This window comes from Ciona robusta, unplaced genomic scaffold (assembly GCF_009617815.1).
Source record: "Ciona robusta unplaced genomic scaffold, ASM961781v2 AP042741.1".
In the NCBI taxonomy this organism is placed as follows: Eukaryota; Metazoa; Chordata; class Ascidiacea; order Phlebobranchia; family Cionidae; genus Ciona; species Ciona robusta.
Genome location: NW_028323120.1, coordinates 1 through 12,306, shown reverse-complemented (window position 1 = coordinate 12,306; position 12,306 = coordinate 1). Strand labels below are relative to the sequence as shown.

The 12,306-nt window shown below is 34.0% G+C and overlaps 31 non-coding genes and 25 pseudogenes across 31 annotated transcripts; all 56 read left to right on the top strand.

Moving 5' to 3' along the window:
* Nucleotides 1-32: 32 nt before the first annotated feature.
* LOC149723871 (5S ribosomal RNA) lies at nt 33-151 on the top strand (annotated as a pseudogene).
* Nucleotides 152-250: 99 nt separating this feature from the next.
* LOC149723870 (5S ribosomal RNA) lies at nt 251-359 on the top strand (annotated as a pseudogene).
* A 100-nt stretch (nt 360-459) lies between these two features.
* Nucleotides 460-578, top strand: LOC149723869 (5S ribosomal RNA). Its single transcript, XR_016386886.1, has one exon. It is a non-coding gene; the product is annotated as a 5S ribosomal RNA (ribosomal RNA).
* Nucleotides 579-678: 100 nt separating this feature from the next.
* LOC149723868 (5S ribosomal RNA) lies at nt 679-797 on the top strand. Its single transcript, XR_016386885.1, has one exon. It is a non-coding gene; the product is annotated as a 5S ribosomal RNA (ribosomal RNA).
* A 99-nt stretch (nt 798-896) lies between these two features.
* On the top strand, nt 897-1,015 carry LOC149723867 (5S ribosomal RNA; annotated as a pseudogene).
* A 100-nt stretch (nt 1,016-1,115) lies between these two features.
* On the top strand, nt 1,116-1,234 carry LOC149723866 (5S ribosomal RNA). Its single transcript, XR_016386884.1, has one exon. It is a non-coding gene; the product is annotated as a 5S ribosomal RNA (ribosomal RNA).
* Nucleotides 1,235-1,334: 100 nt separating this feature from the next.
* LOC149723865 (5S ribosomal RNA) lies at nt 1,335-1,453 on the top strand. Its single transcript, XR_016386882.1, has one exon. It is a non-coding gene; the product is annotated as a 5S ribosomal RNA (ribosomal RNA).
* A 100-nt stretch (nt 1,454-1,553) lies between these two features.
* Nucleotides 1,554-1,672, top strand: LOC149723864 (5S ribosomal RNA; annotated as a pseudogene).
* A 100-nt stretch (nt 1,673-1,772) lies between these two features.
* Nucleotides 1,773-1,891, top strand: LOC149723863 (5S ribosomal RNA). Its single transcript, XR_016386881.1, has one exon. It is a non-coding gene; the product is annotated as a 5S ribosomal RNA (ribosomal RNA).
* Nucleotides 1,892-1,990: 99 nt separating this feature from the next.
* LOC149723862 (5S ribosomal RNA) lies at nt 1,991-2,109 on the top strand. The gene has a single exon (XR_016386880.1). It is a non-coding gene; the product is annotated as a 5S ribosomal RNA (ribosomal RNA).
* Nucleotides 2,110-2,208: 99 nt separating this feature from the next.
* On the top strand, nt 2,209-2,327 carry LOC149723861 (5S ribosomal RNA; annotated as a pseudogene).
* Nucleotides 2,328-2,427: 100 nt separating this feature from the next.
* LOC149723860 (5S ribosomal RNA) lies at nt 2,428-2,546 on the top strand. Its single transcript, XR_016386879.1, has one exon. It is a non-coding gene; the product is annotated as a 5S ribosomal RNA (ribosomal RNA).
* A 99-nt stretch (nt 2,547-2,645) lies between these two features.
* LOC149723859 (5S ribosomal RNA) lies at nt 2,646-2,764 on the top strand (annotated as a pseudogene).
* A 100-nt stretch (nt 2,765-2,864) lies between these two features.
* On the top strand, nt 2,865-2,983 carry LOC149723858 (5S ribosomal RNA). The gene has a single exon (XR_016386878.1). It is a non-coding gene; the product is annotated as a 5S ribosomal RNA (ribosomal RNA).
* Nucleotides 2,984-3,083: 100 nt separating this feature from the next.
* LOC149723857 (5S ribosomal RNA) lies at nt 3,084-3,202 on the top strand. The gene has a single exon (XR_016386877.1). It is a non-coding gene; the product is annotated as a 5S ribosomal RNA (ribosomal RNA).
* A 99-nt stretch (nt 3,203-3,301) lies between these two features.
* On the top strand, nt 3,302-3,420 carry LOC149723856 (5S ribosomal RNA; annotated as a pseudogene).
* Nucleotides 3,421-3,520: 100 nt separating this feature from the next.
* Nucleotides 3,521-3,639, top strand: LOC149723855 (5S ribosomal RNA). Its single transcript, XR_016386876.1, has one exon. It is a non-coding gene; the product is annotated as a 5S ribosomal RNA (ribosomal RNA).
* A 100-nt stretch (nt 3,640-3,739) lies between these two features.
* Nucleotides 3,740-3,858, top strand: LOC149723854 (5S ribosomal RNA). Its single transcript, XR_016386875.1, has one exon. It is a non-coding gene; the product is annotated as a 5S ribosomal RNA (ribosomal RNA).
* Nucleotides 3,859-3,957: 99 nt separating this feature from the next.
* On the top strand, nt 3,958-4,076 carry LOC149723853 (5S ribosomal RNA; annotated as a pseudogene).
* Nucleotides 4,077-4,176: 100 nt separating this feature from the next.
* On the top strand, nt 4,177-4,295 carry LOC149723852 (5S ribosomal RNA). The gene has a single exon (XR_016386874.1). It is a non-coding gene; the product is annotated as a 5S ribosomal RNA (ribosomal RNA).
* A 100-nt stretch (nt 4,296-4,395) lies between these two features.
* On the top strand, nt 4,396-4,504 carry LOC149723851 (5S ribosomal RNA; annotated as a pseudogene).
* Nucleotides 4,505-4,604: 100 nt separating this feature from the next.
* LOC149723850 (5S ribosomal RNA) lies at nt 4,605-4,723 on the top strand (annotated as a pseudogene).
* A 99-nt stretch (nt 4,724-4,822) lies between these two features.
* LOC149723849 (5S ribosomal RNA) lies at nt 4,823-4,931 on the top strand (annotated as a pseudogene).
* Nucleotides 4,932-5,031: 100 nt separating this feature from the next.
* Nucleotides 5,032-5,150, top strand: LOC149723848 (5S ribosomal RNA). The gene has a single exon (XR_016386873.1). It is a non-coding gene; the product is annotated as a 5S ribosomal RNA (ribosomal RNA).
* A 100-nt stretch (nt 5,151-5,250) lies between these two features.
* On the top strand, nt 5,251-5,369 carry LOC149723847 (5S ribosomal RNA). The gene has a single exon (XR_016386871.1). It is a non-coding gene; the product is annotated as a 5S ribosomal RNA (ribosomal RNA).
* Nucleotides 5,370-5,468: 99 nt separating this feature from the next.
* On the top strand, nt 5,469-5,577 carry LOC149723846 (5S ribosomal RNA; annotated as a pseudogene).
* Nucleotides 5,578-5,677: 100 nt separating this feature from the next.
* Nucleotides 5,678-5,796, top strand: LOC149723845 (5S ribosomal RNA). Its single transcript, XR_016386870.1, has one exon. It is a non-coding gene; the product is annotated as a 5S ribosomal RNA (ribosomal RNA).
* Nucleotides 5,797-5,896: 100 nt separating this feature from the next.
* Nucleotides 5,897-6,015, top strand: LOC149723844 (5S ribosomal RNA). Its single transcript, XR_016386869.1, has one exon. It is a non-coding gene; the product is annotated as a 5S ribosomal RNA (ribosomal RNA).
* A 100-nt stretch (nt 6,016-6,115) lies between these two features.
* LOC149723843 (5S ribosomal RNA) lies at nt 6,116-6,234 on the top strand (annotated as a pseudogene).
* Nucleotides 6,235-6,334: 100 nt separating this feature from the next.
* Nucleotides 6,335-6,453, top strand: LOC149723842 (5S ribosomal RNA). Its single transcript, XR_016386861.1, has one exon. It is a non-coding gene; the product is annotated as a 5S ribosomal RNA (ribosomal RNA).
* A 100-nt stretch (nt 6,454-6,553) lies between these two features.
* Nucleotides 6,554-6,672, top strand: LOC149723841 (5S ribosomal RNA). Its single transcript, XR_016386860.1, has one exon. It is a non-coding gene; the product is annotated as a 5S ribosomal RNA (ribosomal RNA).
* Nucleotides 6,673-6,771: 99 nt separating this feature from the next.
* LOC149723840 (5S ribosomal RNA) lies at nt 6,772-6,890 on the top strand (annotated as a pseudogene).
* Nucleotides 6,891-6,990: 100 nt separating this feature from the next.
* LOC149723839 (5S ribosomal RNA) lies at nt 6,991-7,109 on the top strand. The gene has a single exon (XR_016386859.1). It is a non-coding gene; the product is annotated as a 5S ribosomal RNA (ribosomal RNA).
* A 100-nt stretch (nt 7,110-7,209) lies between these two features.
* On the top strand, nt 7,210-7,328 carry LOC149723838 (5S ribosomal RNA; annotated as a pseudogene).
* A 100-nt stretch (nt 7,329-7,428) lies between these two features.
* Nucleotides 7,429-7,547, top strand: LOC149723837 (5S ribosomal RNA). The gene has a single exon (XR_016386858.1). It is a non-coding gene; the product is annotated as a 5S ribosomal RNA (ribosomal RNA).
* Nucleotides 7,548-7,647: 100 nt separating this feature from the next.
* On the top strand, nt 7,648-7,766 carry LOC149723836 (5S ribosomal RNA). Its single transcript, XR_016386857.1, has one exon. It is a non-coding gene; the product is annotated as a 5S ribosomal RNA (ribosomal RNA).
* Nucleotides 7,767-7,865: 99 nt separating this feature from the next.
* Nucleotides 7,866-7,984, top strand: LOC149723835 (5S ribosomal RNA; annotated as a pseudogene).
* Nucleotides 7,985-8,084: 100 nt separating this feature from the next.
* LOC149723834 (5S ribosomal RNA) lies at nt 8,085-8,203 on the top strand. The gene has a single exon (XR_016386856.1). It is a non-coding gene; the product is annotated as a 5S ribosomal RNA (ribosomal RNA).
* Nucleotides 8,204-8,303: 100 nt separating this feature from the next.
* Nucleotides 8,304-8,422, top strand: LOC149723833 (5S ribosomal RNA). The gene has a single exon (XR_016386855.1). It is a non-coding gene; the product is annotated as a 5S ribosomal RNA (ribosomal RNA).
* Nucleotides 8,423-8,522: 100 nt separating this feature from the next.
* On the top strand, nt 8,523-8,641 carry LOC149723832 (5S ribosomal RNA; annotated as a pseudogene).
* Nucleotides 8,642-8,740: 99 nt separating this feature from the next.
* On the top strand, nt 8,741-8,849 carry LOC149723831 (5S ribosomal RNA; annotated as a pseudogene).
* Nucleotides 8,850-8,949: 100 nt separating this feature from the next.
* On the top strand, nt 8,950-9,068 carry LOC149723830 (5S ribosomal RNA). The gene has a single exon (XR_016386853.1). It is a non-coding gene; the product is annotated as a 5S ribosomal RNA (ribosomal RNA).
* Nucleotides 9,069-9,168: 100 nt separating this feature from the next.
* On the top strand, nt 9,169-9,287 carry LOC149723829 (5S ribosomal RNA). Its single transcript, XR_016386852.1, has one exon. It is a non-coding gene; the product is annotated as a 5S ribosomal RNA (ribosomal RNA).
* A 99-nt stretch (nt 9,288-9,386) lies between these two features.
* LOC149723828 (5S ribosomal RNA) lies at nt 9,387-9,495 on the top strand (annotated as a pseudogene).
* Nucleotides 9,496-9,595: 100 nt separating this feature from the next.
* LOC149723827 (5S ribosomal RNA) lies at nt 9,596-9,714 on the top strand. The gene has a single exon (XR_016386851.1). It is a non-coding gene; the product is annotated as a 5S ribosomal RNA (ribosomal RNA).
* Nucleotides 9,715-9,814: 100 nt separating this feature from the next.
* On the top strand, nt 9,815-9,933 carry LOC149723826 (5S ribosomal RNA). Its single transcript, XR_016386850.1, has one exon. It is a non-coding gene; the product is annotated as a 5S ribosomal RNA (ribosomal RNA).
* Nucleotides 9,934-10,033: 100 nt separating this feature from the next.
* LOC149723825 (5S ribosomal RNA) lies at nt 10,034-10,152 on the top strand (annotated as a pseudogene).
* Nucleotides 10,153-10,252: 100 nt separating this feature from the next.
* On the top strand, nt 10,253-10,371 carry LOC149723824 (5S ribosomal RNA). Its single transcript, XR_016386849.1, has one exon. It is a non-coding gene; the product is annotated as a 5S ribosomal RNA (ribosomal RNA).
* A 99-nt stretch (nt 10,372-10,470) lies between these two features.
* Nucleotides 10,471-10,589, top strand: LOC149723823 (5S ribosomal RNA). Its single transcript, XR_016386848.1, has one exon. It is a non-coding gene; the product is annotated as a 5S ribosomal RNA (ribosomal RNA).
* A 99-nt stretch (nt 10,590-10,688) lies between these two features.
* On the top strand, nt 10,689-10,807 carry LOC149723822 (5S ribosomal RNA; annotated as a pseudogene).
* Nucleotides 10,808-10,907: 100 nt separating this feature from the next.
* LOC149723821 (5S ribosomal RNA) lies at nt 10,908-11,026 on the top strand. Its single transcript, XR_016386847.1, has one exon. It is a non-coding gene; the product is annotated as a 5S ribosomal RNA (ribosomal RNA).
* A 101-nt stretch (nt 11,027-11,127) lies between these two features.
* LOC149723820 (5S ribosomal RNA) lies at nt 11,128-11,246 on the top strand. Its single transcript, XR_016386846.1, has one exon. It is a non-coding gene; the product is annotated as a 5S ribosomal RNA (ribosomal RNA).
* A 100-nt stretch (nt 11,247-11,346) lies between these two features.
* Nucleotides 11,347-11,463, top strand: LOC149723819 (5S ribosomal RNA; annotated as a pseudogene).
* A 97-nt stretch (nt 11,464-11,560) lies between these two features.
* On the top strand, nt 11,561-11,669 carry LOC149723818 (5S ribosomal RNA; annotated as a pseudogene).
* Nucleotides 11,670-11,768: 99 nt separating this feature from the next.
* Nucleotides 11,769-11,887, top strand: LOC149723817 (5S ribosomal RNA; annotated as a pseudogene).
* Nucleotides 11,888-11,987: 100 nt separating this feature from the next.
* LOC149723816 (5S ribosomal RNA) lies at nt 11,988-12,105 on the top strand (annotated as a pseudogene).
* The last annotated feature ends 201 nt before the right edge of the window (nt 12,106-12,306 follow it).

The window sequence follows — 12,306 nt, the reverse complement described above, 5'->3', positions numbered from 1 at the left end:
AATATATTAATCAAGATTCAATACGTTATTCTGCCTATCTCCATACCAGATTGAAAGTACCCGATCTCGTCCGATTTCGGAAGTCAAGCAATCTCGGGTTCAGTTAGTACTTGAATGGGTGACCGTCAGGGATTACTGAATGAGTTAGGCAATGATTATAAAAGTAAATTTTCAAAAATACGCTTTTGGTATAAAATGAATTTTTAATTTACGTTAACTATATATTAATCAAGATTCAGAACATAATTCTGCCTAACTACATACCAGATTGAAAGTACCCGATCTCGGAAGTCAAGCAATCTCGGGTTCAGTTAGTACTTGAATGGGTGACCGTCTGGGAATACTGAATGAGTTATGCAATAATTATAAAACAAAATTTTCAAAAATACGCTTTTGGTAGGAAATGATTTTTTTAATTTACGTTAACAATATATTAATCAAGGTTCAATACGTTATTCTGCCTATCTCCATACCAGATTGAAAGTACCCGATCTCGTCCGATCTCGGAAGTCAAGCAATCTCGGGTTCAGTTAGTACTTGAATGGGTGACCGTCTGGGAATACTGAATGAGTTAGGCAATGATTATAAAACAAAATTTTCAAAAATACGCTTTTGGTATAAAATGATTTTTTTAATTTACGTTAACAACATATTAATCAAGATTCAATACGTTATTCTGCCTATCTCCATACCAGATTGAAAGTACCCGATCTCGTCCGATCTCGGAAGTCAAGCAATCTCGGGTTCAGTTAGTACTTGAATGGGTGACCGTCTGGGAATACTGAATGAGTTAGGCAATGATTATGAAAGTAAATTTTCAAAAATACGCTTTTGGTATGAAATGATTTTTTAATTTACCTTAACAATATATTAATCAAGATTCAATAAAGTATTCTGCCTATCTCCATACCAGATTGAAAGTACCCGATCTCGTCCGATCTCGGAAGTCAAGCAATCTCGGGTTCACTTAGTACTTGAATGGGTGACCGTCTGGGAATACTGAATGAGTTAGGCAATGATTATAAAACAAAATTTTCAAAAATACGCTTTTGGTATAAAATGATTTTTTTAATTTACGTTAACAATATATTAATCAAGATTCAAAACATAATTCTGCCTATCTCCATACCAGATTGAAAGTACCCGATCTCGTCCGATCTCGGAAGTCAAGCAATCTCGGGTTCAGTTAGTACTTGAATGGGTGACCGTCTGGGAATACTGAATGAGTTAGGCAATGAATATAAAACAAAATTTTCAAAAATACGCTTTTGGAAGGAAATAATTTTTTTATTTTACGTTAACAATATATTAATCAAGATTCAATACGTTATTCTGCCTATCTCCATACCAGATTGAAAGTACCCGATCTCGTCCGATCTCGGAAGTCAAGCAATCTCGGGTTCAGTTAGTACTTGAATGGGTGACCGTCTGGGAATACTGAATGAGTTAGGCAATAATTATAAATCAAAATTTTCAAAAATACGCTTTTGGTATAAAATGATTTTTTTAATTTACGTTAACAATATATTAATCAAGATTCAAAACATTATTCTGCCTACCTCCATACCAGATTGAAAGTACCCGATCTCGTCCGATCTCGGAAGTCAAGCAATCTCGGGTTCAGTTAGTACTTGAATGGGTGACCGTCTGGGAATACTGAATGAGTTAGGCAATGATTATAAAACAAAATTTTCAAAAATATGCTTTTGGTCTAAAATGATTTTTTTAATTTACGTTAACAATATATTAATCAAGATTCAAAACATAATTCTGCCTATCTCCATACCAGATTGAAAGTACCCGATCTCGTCCGATCTCGGAAGTCAAGCAATCTCGGGTTCAGTTAGTACTTGAATGGGTGACCGTCTGGGAATACTGAATGAGTTAGGCAATGATTATAAAACAAAATTTTTAAAAATACGCTTTTGGTAGGAAATGATTTTTTAATTTACGTTAACAATATATTAATCAAGATTCAATACGTTATTCTGCCTATCTCCATACCAGATTGAAAGTACCCGATCTCGTCCGATCTCGGAAGTCAAGCAATCTCGGGTTCAGTTAGTACTTGAATGGGTGACCGTCTGGGAATACTGAATGAGTTAGGCAATGATTATAAAACAAAATTTTCAAAAATACGCTTTTGGTATAAAATGAATTTTTAATTTACGTTAACTATATATTAATCAAGATTCAAAACATAATTCTGCCTAACTACATACCAGATTGAAAGTACCCGATCTCGTCCGACCTCGAAAGTCAAGCAATCTCGGGTTCAGTTAGTACTTGAATGGGTGACCGTCTGGGAATACTGAATGAGTTATGCAATAATTATAAAACAAAATTTTCAAAAATACGCTTTTGGTATAAAATGATTTTTTTAATTTACGTTAACAACATATTAATCAAGATTCAAAACATAATTCTGCCTATCTCCATACCAGATTGAAAGTACCCGATCTCGTCCGATCTCGGAAGTCAAGCAATCTCGGGTTCAGTTAGTACTTGAATGGGTGACCGTCTGGGAATACTGAATGAGTTAGGCAATGATTATGAAAGTAAATTTTCAAAAATACGCTTTTGGTATGAAATGATTTTTTAATTTACCTTAACAATATATTAATCAAGATTCAATAAAGTATTCTGCCTATCTCCATACCAGATTGAAAGTACCCGATCTCGTCCGATCTCGGAAGTCAAGCAATCTCGGGTTCACTTAGTACTTGAATGGGTGACCGTCTGGGAATACTGAATGAGTTAGGCAATGATTATAAAACAAAATTTTCAAAAATACGCTTTTGGTATAAAATGATTTTTTTAATTTACGTTAACAATATATTAATCAAGATTCAAAACATAATTCTGCCTATCTCCATACCAGATTGAAAGTACCCGATCTCGTCCGATCTCGGAAGTCAAGCAATCTCGGGTTCAGTTAGTACTTGAATGGGTGACCGTCTGGGAATACTGAATGAGTTAGGCAATGATTATGAAACAAAATTTTCAAAAATACGCTTTTGGAAGGAAATAATTTTTTTATTTTACGTTAACAATATATTAATCAAGATTCAATACGTTATTCTGCCTATCTCCATACCAGATTGAAAGTACCCGATCTCGTCCGATCTCGGAAGTCAAGCAATCTCGGGTTCAGTTAGTACTTGAATGGGTGACCGTCTGGGAATACTGAATGAGTTAGGCAATAATTATAAATCAAAATTTTCAAAATACGCTTTTGGTATAAAATGATTTTTTTAATTTACGTTAACAATATATTAATCAAGATTCAAAACATTATTCTGCCTACCTCCATACCAGATTGAAAGTACCCGATCTCGTCCGATCTCGGAAGTCAAGCAATCTCGGGTTCAGTTAGTACTTGAATGGGTGACCGTCTGGGAATACTGAATGAGTTAGGCAATGATTATAAAACAAAATTTTCAAAAATATGCTTTTGGTCTAAAATGATTTTTTTAATTTACGTTAACAATATATTAATCAAGATTCAAAACATAATTCTGCCTATCTCCATACCAGATTGAAAGTACCCGATCTCGTCCGATCTCGGAAGTCAAGCAATCTCGGGTTCAGTTAGTACTTGAATGGGTGACCGTCTGGGAATACTGAATGAGTTAGGCAATGATTATAAAACAAAATTTTCAAAAATACGCTTTTGGTAGGAAATGATTTTTTTAATTTACGTTAACAATATATTAATCAAGATTCAATACGTTATTCTGCCTATCTCCATACCAGATTGAAAGTACCCGATCTCGTCCGATCTCGGAAGTCAAGCAATCTCGGGTTCAGTTAGTACTTGAATGGGTGACCGTCTGGGAATACTGAATGAGTTAGGCAATGATTATAAAACAAAATTTTCAAAAATACGCTTTTGGTATAAAATGAATTTTTAATTTACGTTAACTATATATTAATCAAGATTCAAAACATAATTCTGCCTAACTACATACCAGATTGAAAGTACCCGATCTCGTCCGACCTCGAAAGTCAAGCAATCTCGGGTTCAGTTAGTACTTGAATGGGTGACCGTCTGGGAATACTGAATGAGTTATGCAATAATTATAAAACAAAATTTTCAAAAATACGCTTTTGGTATAAAATGATTTTTTTAATTTACGTTAACAACATATTAATCAAGATTCAAAACATAATTCTGCCTATCTCCATACCAGATTGAAAGTACCCGATCTCGTCCGATCTCGGAAGTCAAGCAATCTCGGGTTCAGTTAGTACTTGAATGGGTGACCGTCTGGGAATACTGAATGAGTTAGGCAATGATTATAAAACAAAATTTTCAAAAATACGCTTTTGGTATAAAATGATTTTTTTAATTTACGTTAACAATATATTAATCAAGATTCAAAACATAATTCTGCCTATCTCCATACCAGATTGAAAGTATCCGATCTCGGAAGTCAAGCAATCTCGGGTTCAGTTAGTACTTGAATGGGTGACCGTCTGGGAATACTGAATGAGTTAGGCAATGATTATAAAACAAAATTTTCAAAAATACGATTTTGGTAGGAAATGATTTTTTTAATTTACGTTAACAATATATTAATCAAGATTTAATACGTTATTCTGCCTATCTCCATACCAGATTGAAAGTACCCGATCTCGTCCGATTTCGGAAGTCAAGCAATCTCGGGTTCAGTTAGTACTTGAATGGGTGACCGTCAGGGATTACTGAATGAGTTAGGCAATGATTATGAAAGTAAATTTTCAAAAATACGCTTTTGGTATAAAATGAATTTTTAATTTACGTTAACTATATATTAATCAAGATTCAGAACATAATTCTGCCTAACTACATACCAGATTGAAAGTACCCGATCTCGGAAGTCAAGCAATCTCGGGTTCAGTTAGTACTTGAATGGGTGACCGTCTGGGAATACTGAATGAGTTATGCAATAATTATAAAACAAAATTTTCAAAAATACGCTTTTGGTAGGAAATGATTTTTTTAATTTACGTTAACAATATATTAATCAAGGTTCAATACGTTATTCTGCCTATCTCCATACCAGATTGAAAGTACCCGATCTCGTCCGATCTCGGAAGTCAAGCAATCTCGGGTTCAGTTAGTACTTGAATGGGTGACCGTCTGGGAATACTGAATGAGTTAGGCAATGATTATAAAACAAAATTTTCAAAAATACGCTTTTGGTATAAAATGATTTTTTTAATTTACGTTAACAACATATTAATCAAGATTCAATACGTTATTCTGCCTATCTCCATACCAGATTGAAAGTACCCGATCTCGTCCGATCTCGGAAGTCAAGCAATCTCGGGTTCAGTTAGTACTTGAATGGGTGACCGTCTGGGAATACTGAATGAGTTAGGCAATGATTATGAAAGTAAATTTTCAAAAATACGCTTTTGGTATGAAATGATTTTTTAATTTACCTTAACAATATATTAATCAAGATTCAATAAAGTATTCTGCCTATCTCCATACCAGATTGAAAGTACCCGATCTCGGAAGTCAAGCAATCTCGGGTTCACTTAGTACTTGAATGGGTGACCGTCTGGGAATACTGAATGAGTTAGGCAATGATTATAAAACAAAATTTTCAAAAATACGCTTTTGGTATAAAATGATTTTTTTAATTTACGTTAACAATATATTAATCAAGATTCAAAACATAATTCTGCCTATCTCCATACCAGATTGAAAGTACCCGATCTCGTCCGATCTCGGAAGTCAAGCAATCTCGGGTTCAGTTAGTACTTGAATGGGTGACCGTCTGGGAATACTGAATGAGTTAGGCAATGATTATAAAACAAAATTTTCAAAAATACGCTTTTGGAAGGAAATAATTTTTTTATTTTACGTTAACAATATATTAATCAAGATTCAATACGTTATTCTGCCTATCTCCATACCAGATTGAAAGTACCCGATCTCGTCCGATCTCGGAAGTCAAGCAATCTCGGGTTCAGTTAGTACTTGAATGGGTGACCGTCTGGGAATACTGAATGAGTTAGGCAATAATTATAAATCAAAATTTTCAAAAATACGCTTTTGGTATAAAATGATTTTTTTAATTTACGTTAACAATATATTAATCAAGATTCAAAACATTATTCTGCCTACCTCCATACCAGATTGAAAGTACCCGATCTCGTCCGATCTCGGAAGTCAAGCAATCTCGGGTTCAGTTAGTACTTGAATGGGTGACCGTCTGGGAATACTGAATGAGTTAGGCAATGATTATAAAACAAAATTTTCAAAAATATGCTTTTGGTCTAAAATGATTTTTTTAATTTACTTTAACAATATATTAATCAAGATTCAAAACATAATTCTGCCTATCTCCATACCAGATTGAAAGTACCCGATCTCGTCCGATCTCGGAAGTCAAGCAATCTCGGGTTCAGTTAGTACTTGAATGGGTGACCGTCTGGGAATACTGAATGAGTTAGGCAATGATTATAAAACAAAATTTTCAAAAATACGCTTTTGGTAGGAAATGATTTTTTTAATTTACGTTAACAATATATTAATCAAGATTCAATACGTTATTCTGCCTATCTCCATACCAGATTGAAAGTACCCGATCTCGTCCGATCTCGGAAGTCAAGCAATCTCGGGTTCAGTTAGTACTTGAATGGGTGACCGTCTGGGAATACTGAATGAGTTAGGCAATGATTATAAAACAAAATTTTCAAAAATACGCTTTTGGTATAAAATGAATTTTTAATTTACGTTAACTATATATTAATCAAGATTCAAAACATAATTCTGCCTAACTACATACCAGATTGAAAGTACCCGATCTCGTCCGACCTCGAAAGTCAAGCAATCTCGGGTTCAGTTAGTACTTGAATGGGTGACCGTCTGGGAATACTGAATGAGTTATGCAATAATTATAAAACAAAATTTTCAAAAATACGCTTTTTGTATAAAATGATTTTTTTAATTTACGTTAACAACATATTAATCAAGATTCAAAACATAATTCTGCCTATCTCCATACCAGATTGAAAGTACCCGATCTCGTCCGATCTCGGAAGTCAAGCAATCTCGGGTTCAGTTAGTACTTGAATGGGTGACCGTCTGGGAATACTGAATGAGTTAGGCAATGATTATAAAACAAAATTTTCAAAAATACGCTTTTGGTATAAAATGATTTTTTTAATTTACGTTAACAATATATTAATCAAGATTCAAAACATTATTCTGCCTACCTCCATACCAGATTGAAAGTACCCGATCTCGTCCGATCTCGGAAGTCAAGCAATCTCGGGTTCAGTTAGTACTTGAATGGGTGACCGTCTGGGAATACTGAATGAGTTAGGCAATGATTATAAAACAAAATTTTCAAAAATATGCTTTTGGTCTAAAATGATTTTTTTAATTTACGTTAACAATATATTAATCAAGATTCAAAACATAATTCTGCCTATCTCCATACCAGATTGAAAGTACCCGATCTCGTCCGATCTCGGAAGTCAAGCAATCTCGGGTTCAGTTAGTACTTGAATGGGTGACCGTCTGGGAATACTGAATGAGTTAGGCAATGATTATAAAACAAAATTTTCAAAAATACGCTTTTGGTAGGAAATGATTTTTTTAATTTACGTTAACAATATATTAATCAAGATTCAATACGTTATTCTGCCTATCTCCATACCAGATTGAAAGTACCCGATCTCGTCCGATCTCGGAAGTCAAGCAATCTCGGGTTCAGTTAGTACTTGAATGGGTGACCGTCTGGGAATACTGAATGAGTTAGGCAATGATTATAAAACAAAATTTTCAAAAATACGCTTTTGGTATAAAATGAATTTTTAATTTACGTTAACTATATATTAATCAAGATTCAAAACATAATTCTGCCTAACTACATACCAGATTGAAAGTACCCGATCTCGTCCGACCTCGAAAGTCAAGCAATCTCGGGTTCAGTTAGTACTTGAATGGGTGACCGTCTGGGAATACTGAATGAGTTATGCAATAATTATAAAACAAAATTTTCAAAAATACGCTTTTGGTATAAAATGATTTTTTTAATTTACGTTAACAACATATTAATCAAGATTCAAAACATAATTCTGCCTATCTCCATACCAGATTGAAAGTACCCGATCTCGTCCGATCTCGGAAGTCAAGCAATCTCGGGTTCAGTTAGTACTTGAATGGGTGACCGTCTGGGAATACTGAATGAGTTAGGCAATGATTATAAAACAAAATTTTCAAAAATACGCTTTTGGTATAAAATGATTTTTTTAATTTACGTTAACAATATATTAATCAAGATTCAAAACATAATTCTGCCTATCTCCATACCAGATTGAAAGTACCCGATCTCGTCCGATCTCGGAAGTCAAGCAATCTCGGGTTCAGTTAGTACTTGAATGGGTGACCGTCTGGGAATACTGAATGAGTTAGGCAATGATTATAAAACAAAATTTTCAAAAATACGATTTTGGTAGGAAATGATTTTTTTAATTTACGTTAACAATATATTAATCAAGATTCAATACGTTATTCTGCCTATCTCCATACCAGATTGAAAGTACCCGATCTCGTCCGATTTCGGAAGTCAAGCAATCTCGGGTTCAGTTAGTACTTGAATGGGTGACCGTCAGGGATTACTGAATGAGTTAGGCAATGATTATGAAAGTAAATTTTCAAAAATACGCTTTTGGTATAAAATGAATTTTTAATTTACGTTAACTATATATTAATCAAGATTCAGAACATAATTCTGCCTAACTACATACCAGATTGAAAGTACCCGATCTCGGAAGTCAAGCAATCTCGGGTTCAGTTAGTACTTGAATGGGTGACCGTCTGGGAATACTGAATGAGTTATGCAATAATTATAAAACAAAATTTTCAAAAATACGCTTTTGGTAGGAAATGATTTTTTTAATTTACGTTAACAATATATTAATCAAGGTTCAATACGTTATTCTGCCTATCTCCATACCAGATTGAAAGTACCCGATCTCGTCCGATCTCGGAAGTCAAGCAATCTCGGGTTCAGTTAGTACTTGAATGGGTGACCGTCTGGGAATACTGAATGAGTTAGGCAATGATTATAAAACAAAATTTTCAAAAATACGCTTTTGGTATAAAATGATTTTTTTAATTTACGTTAACAACATATTAATCAAGATTCAATACGTTATTCTGCCTATCTCCATACCAGATTGAAAGTACCCGATCTCGTCCGATCTCGGAAGTCAAGCAATCTCGGGTTCAGTTAGTACTTGAATGGGTGACCGTCTGGGAATACTGAATGAGTTAGGCAATGATTATGAAAGTAAATTTTCAAAAATACGCTTTTGGTATGAAATGATTTTTTAATTTACCTTAACAATATATTAATCAAGATTCAATAAAGTATTCTGCCTATCTCCATACCAGATTGAAAGTACCCGATCTCGGAAGTCAAGCAATCTCGGGTTCACTTAGTACTTGAATGGGTGACCGTCTGGGAATACTGAATGAGTTAGGCAATGATTATAAAACAAAATTTTCAAAAATACGCTTTTGGTATAAATTGATTTTTTTAATTTACGTTAACAATATATTAATCAAGATTCAAAACATAATTCTGCCTATCTCCATACCAGATTGAAAGTACCCGATCTCGTCCGATCTCGGAAGTCAAGCAATCTCGGGTTCAGTTAGTACTTGAATGGGTGACCGTCTGGGAATACTGAATGAGTTAGGCAATGATTATCAAACAAAATTTTCAAAAATACGCTTTTGGAAGGAAATAATTTTTTTATTTTACGTTAACAATATATTAATCAAGATTCAATACGTTATTCTGCCTATCTCCATACCAGATTGAAAGTACCCGATCTCGTCCGATCTCGGAAGTCAAGCAATCTCGGGTTCAGTTAGTACTTGAATGGGTGACCGTCTGGGAATACTGAATGAGTTAGGCAATAATTATAAATCAAAATTTTCAAAAATACGCTTTTGGTATAAAATGATTTTTTTAATTTACGTTAACAATATATTAATCAAGATTCAAAACATTATTCTGCCTACCTCCATACCAGATTGAAAGTACCCGATCTCGTCCGATCTCGGAAGTCAAGCAATCTCGGGTTCAGTTAGTACTTGAATGGGTGACCGTCTGGGAATACTGAATGAGTTAGGCAATGATTATAAAACAAAATTTTCAAAAATATGCTTTTGGTCTAAAATGATTTTTTTAATTTACGTTAACAATATATTAATCAAGATTCAAAACATAATTCTGCCTATCTCCATACCAGATTGAAAGTACCCGATCTCGTCCGATCTCGGAAGTCAAGCAATCTCGGGTTCAGTTAGTACTTGAATGGGTGACCGTCTGGGAATACTGAATGAGTTAGGCAATGATTTTAAACAAAATTTTCAAAAATACGCTTTTGGTAGGAAATGATTTTTTTAATTTACGTTAACAATATATTAATCAAGATTCAATACGTTATTCTGCCTATCTCCATACCAGATTGAAAGTACCCGATCTCGTCCGATCTCGGAAGTCAAGCAATCTCGGGTTCAGTTAGTACTTGAATGGGTGACCGTCTGGGAATACTGAATGAGTTAGGCAATGATTATAAAACAAAATTTTCAAAAATACGCTTTTGGTATAAAATGAATTTTTAATTTACGTTAACTATATATTAATCAAAATTCAAAACATAATTCTGCCTAACTACATACCAGATTGAAAGTACCCGATCTCGTCCGACCTCGAAAGTCAAGCAATCTCGGGTTCAGTTAGTACTTGAATGGGTGACCGTCTGGGAATACTGAATGAGTTATGCAATAATTATAAAACAAAATTTTCAAAAATACGCTTTTGGTATAAAATGATTTTTTTAATTTACGTTAACAACATATTAATCAAGATTCAAAACATAATTCTGCCTATCTCCATACCAGATTGAAAGTACCCGATCTCGTCCGATCTCGGAAGTCAAGCAATCTCGGGTTCAGTTAGTACTTGAATGGGTGACCGTCTGGGAATACTGAATGAGTTAGGCAATGATTATAAAACAAAATTTTCAAAAATACGCTTTTGGTATAAAATGATTTTTTTTAATTTACGTTAACAATATATTAATCAAGATTCAAAACATAATTCTGCCTATCTCCATACCAGATTGAAAGTACCCGATCTCGTCCGATCTCGGAAGTCAAGCAATCTCGGGTTCAGTTAGTACTTGAATGGGTGACCGTCTGGGAATACTGAATGAGTTAGGCAATGATTATAAAACAAAATTTTCAAAAATACGATTTTGGTAGGAAATGATTTTTTTAATTTACGTTAACAATATATTAATCAAGATTCAATACGTTATTCTGCCTATCTCCATACCAGATTGAAAGTACCCGATCTCGTCCGATTTCGGAAGTCAAGCAATCTCGGGTTCAGTTAGTACTTGAATGGGTGACCGTCAGGATACTGAATGAGTTAGGCAATGATTATGAAAGTAAATTTTCAAAAATACGCTTTTGGTAAAATGAATTTTTAATTTACGTTAACTATATATTAATCAAGATTCAGAACATAATTCTGCCTAACTACATACCAGATTGAAAGTACCCGATCTCGGAAGTCAAGCAATCTCGGGTTCAGTTAGTACTTGAATGGGTGACCGTCTGGGAATACTGAATGAGTTATGCAATAATTATAAAACAAAATTTTCAAAAATACGCTTTTGGTATAAAATGATTTTTTAAATTTACGTTAACAAATATTAATCAAGATTCAAAACATAATTCTGCCTATCTCCATACCAGATTGAAAGTACTCGATCTCGTCCGATCTCGGAAGTCAAGCAATCTCGGGTTCAGTTAGTACTTGAATGGGTGACCGTCTGGGAATACTGAATGAGTTAGGCAATGATTATAAAACAAAATTTTCAAAAATACGCTTTTGGTAGGAAATGATTTTTTTAATTTACGTTAACAATATATTAATCAAGATTCAATACGTTATTCTGCCTATCTCCATACCAGATTGAAAGTACCCGATCTCGTCCGATCTCGGAAGTCAAGCAATCTCGGTTCAGTTAGTACTTGAATGGGTGACCGTCTGGGAATACTGAATGAGTTAGCAATGATTATGAAAGTAAATTTTCAAAAATACGCTTTTGGTATAAAATGAATTTTTAATTTACGTTAACTATATATTAATCAAGATTCAAAACATAATTCTGCCTAACTACATACCAGATTGAAAGTACCCGATCTCGTCCGATCTCGGAAGTCAAGCAATCTCGGGTTCAGTTAGTACTTGAATGGGTGACTGGGAATACTGA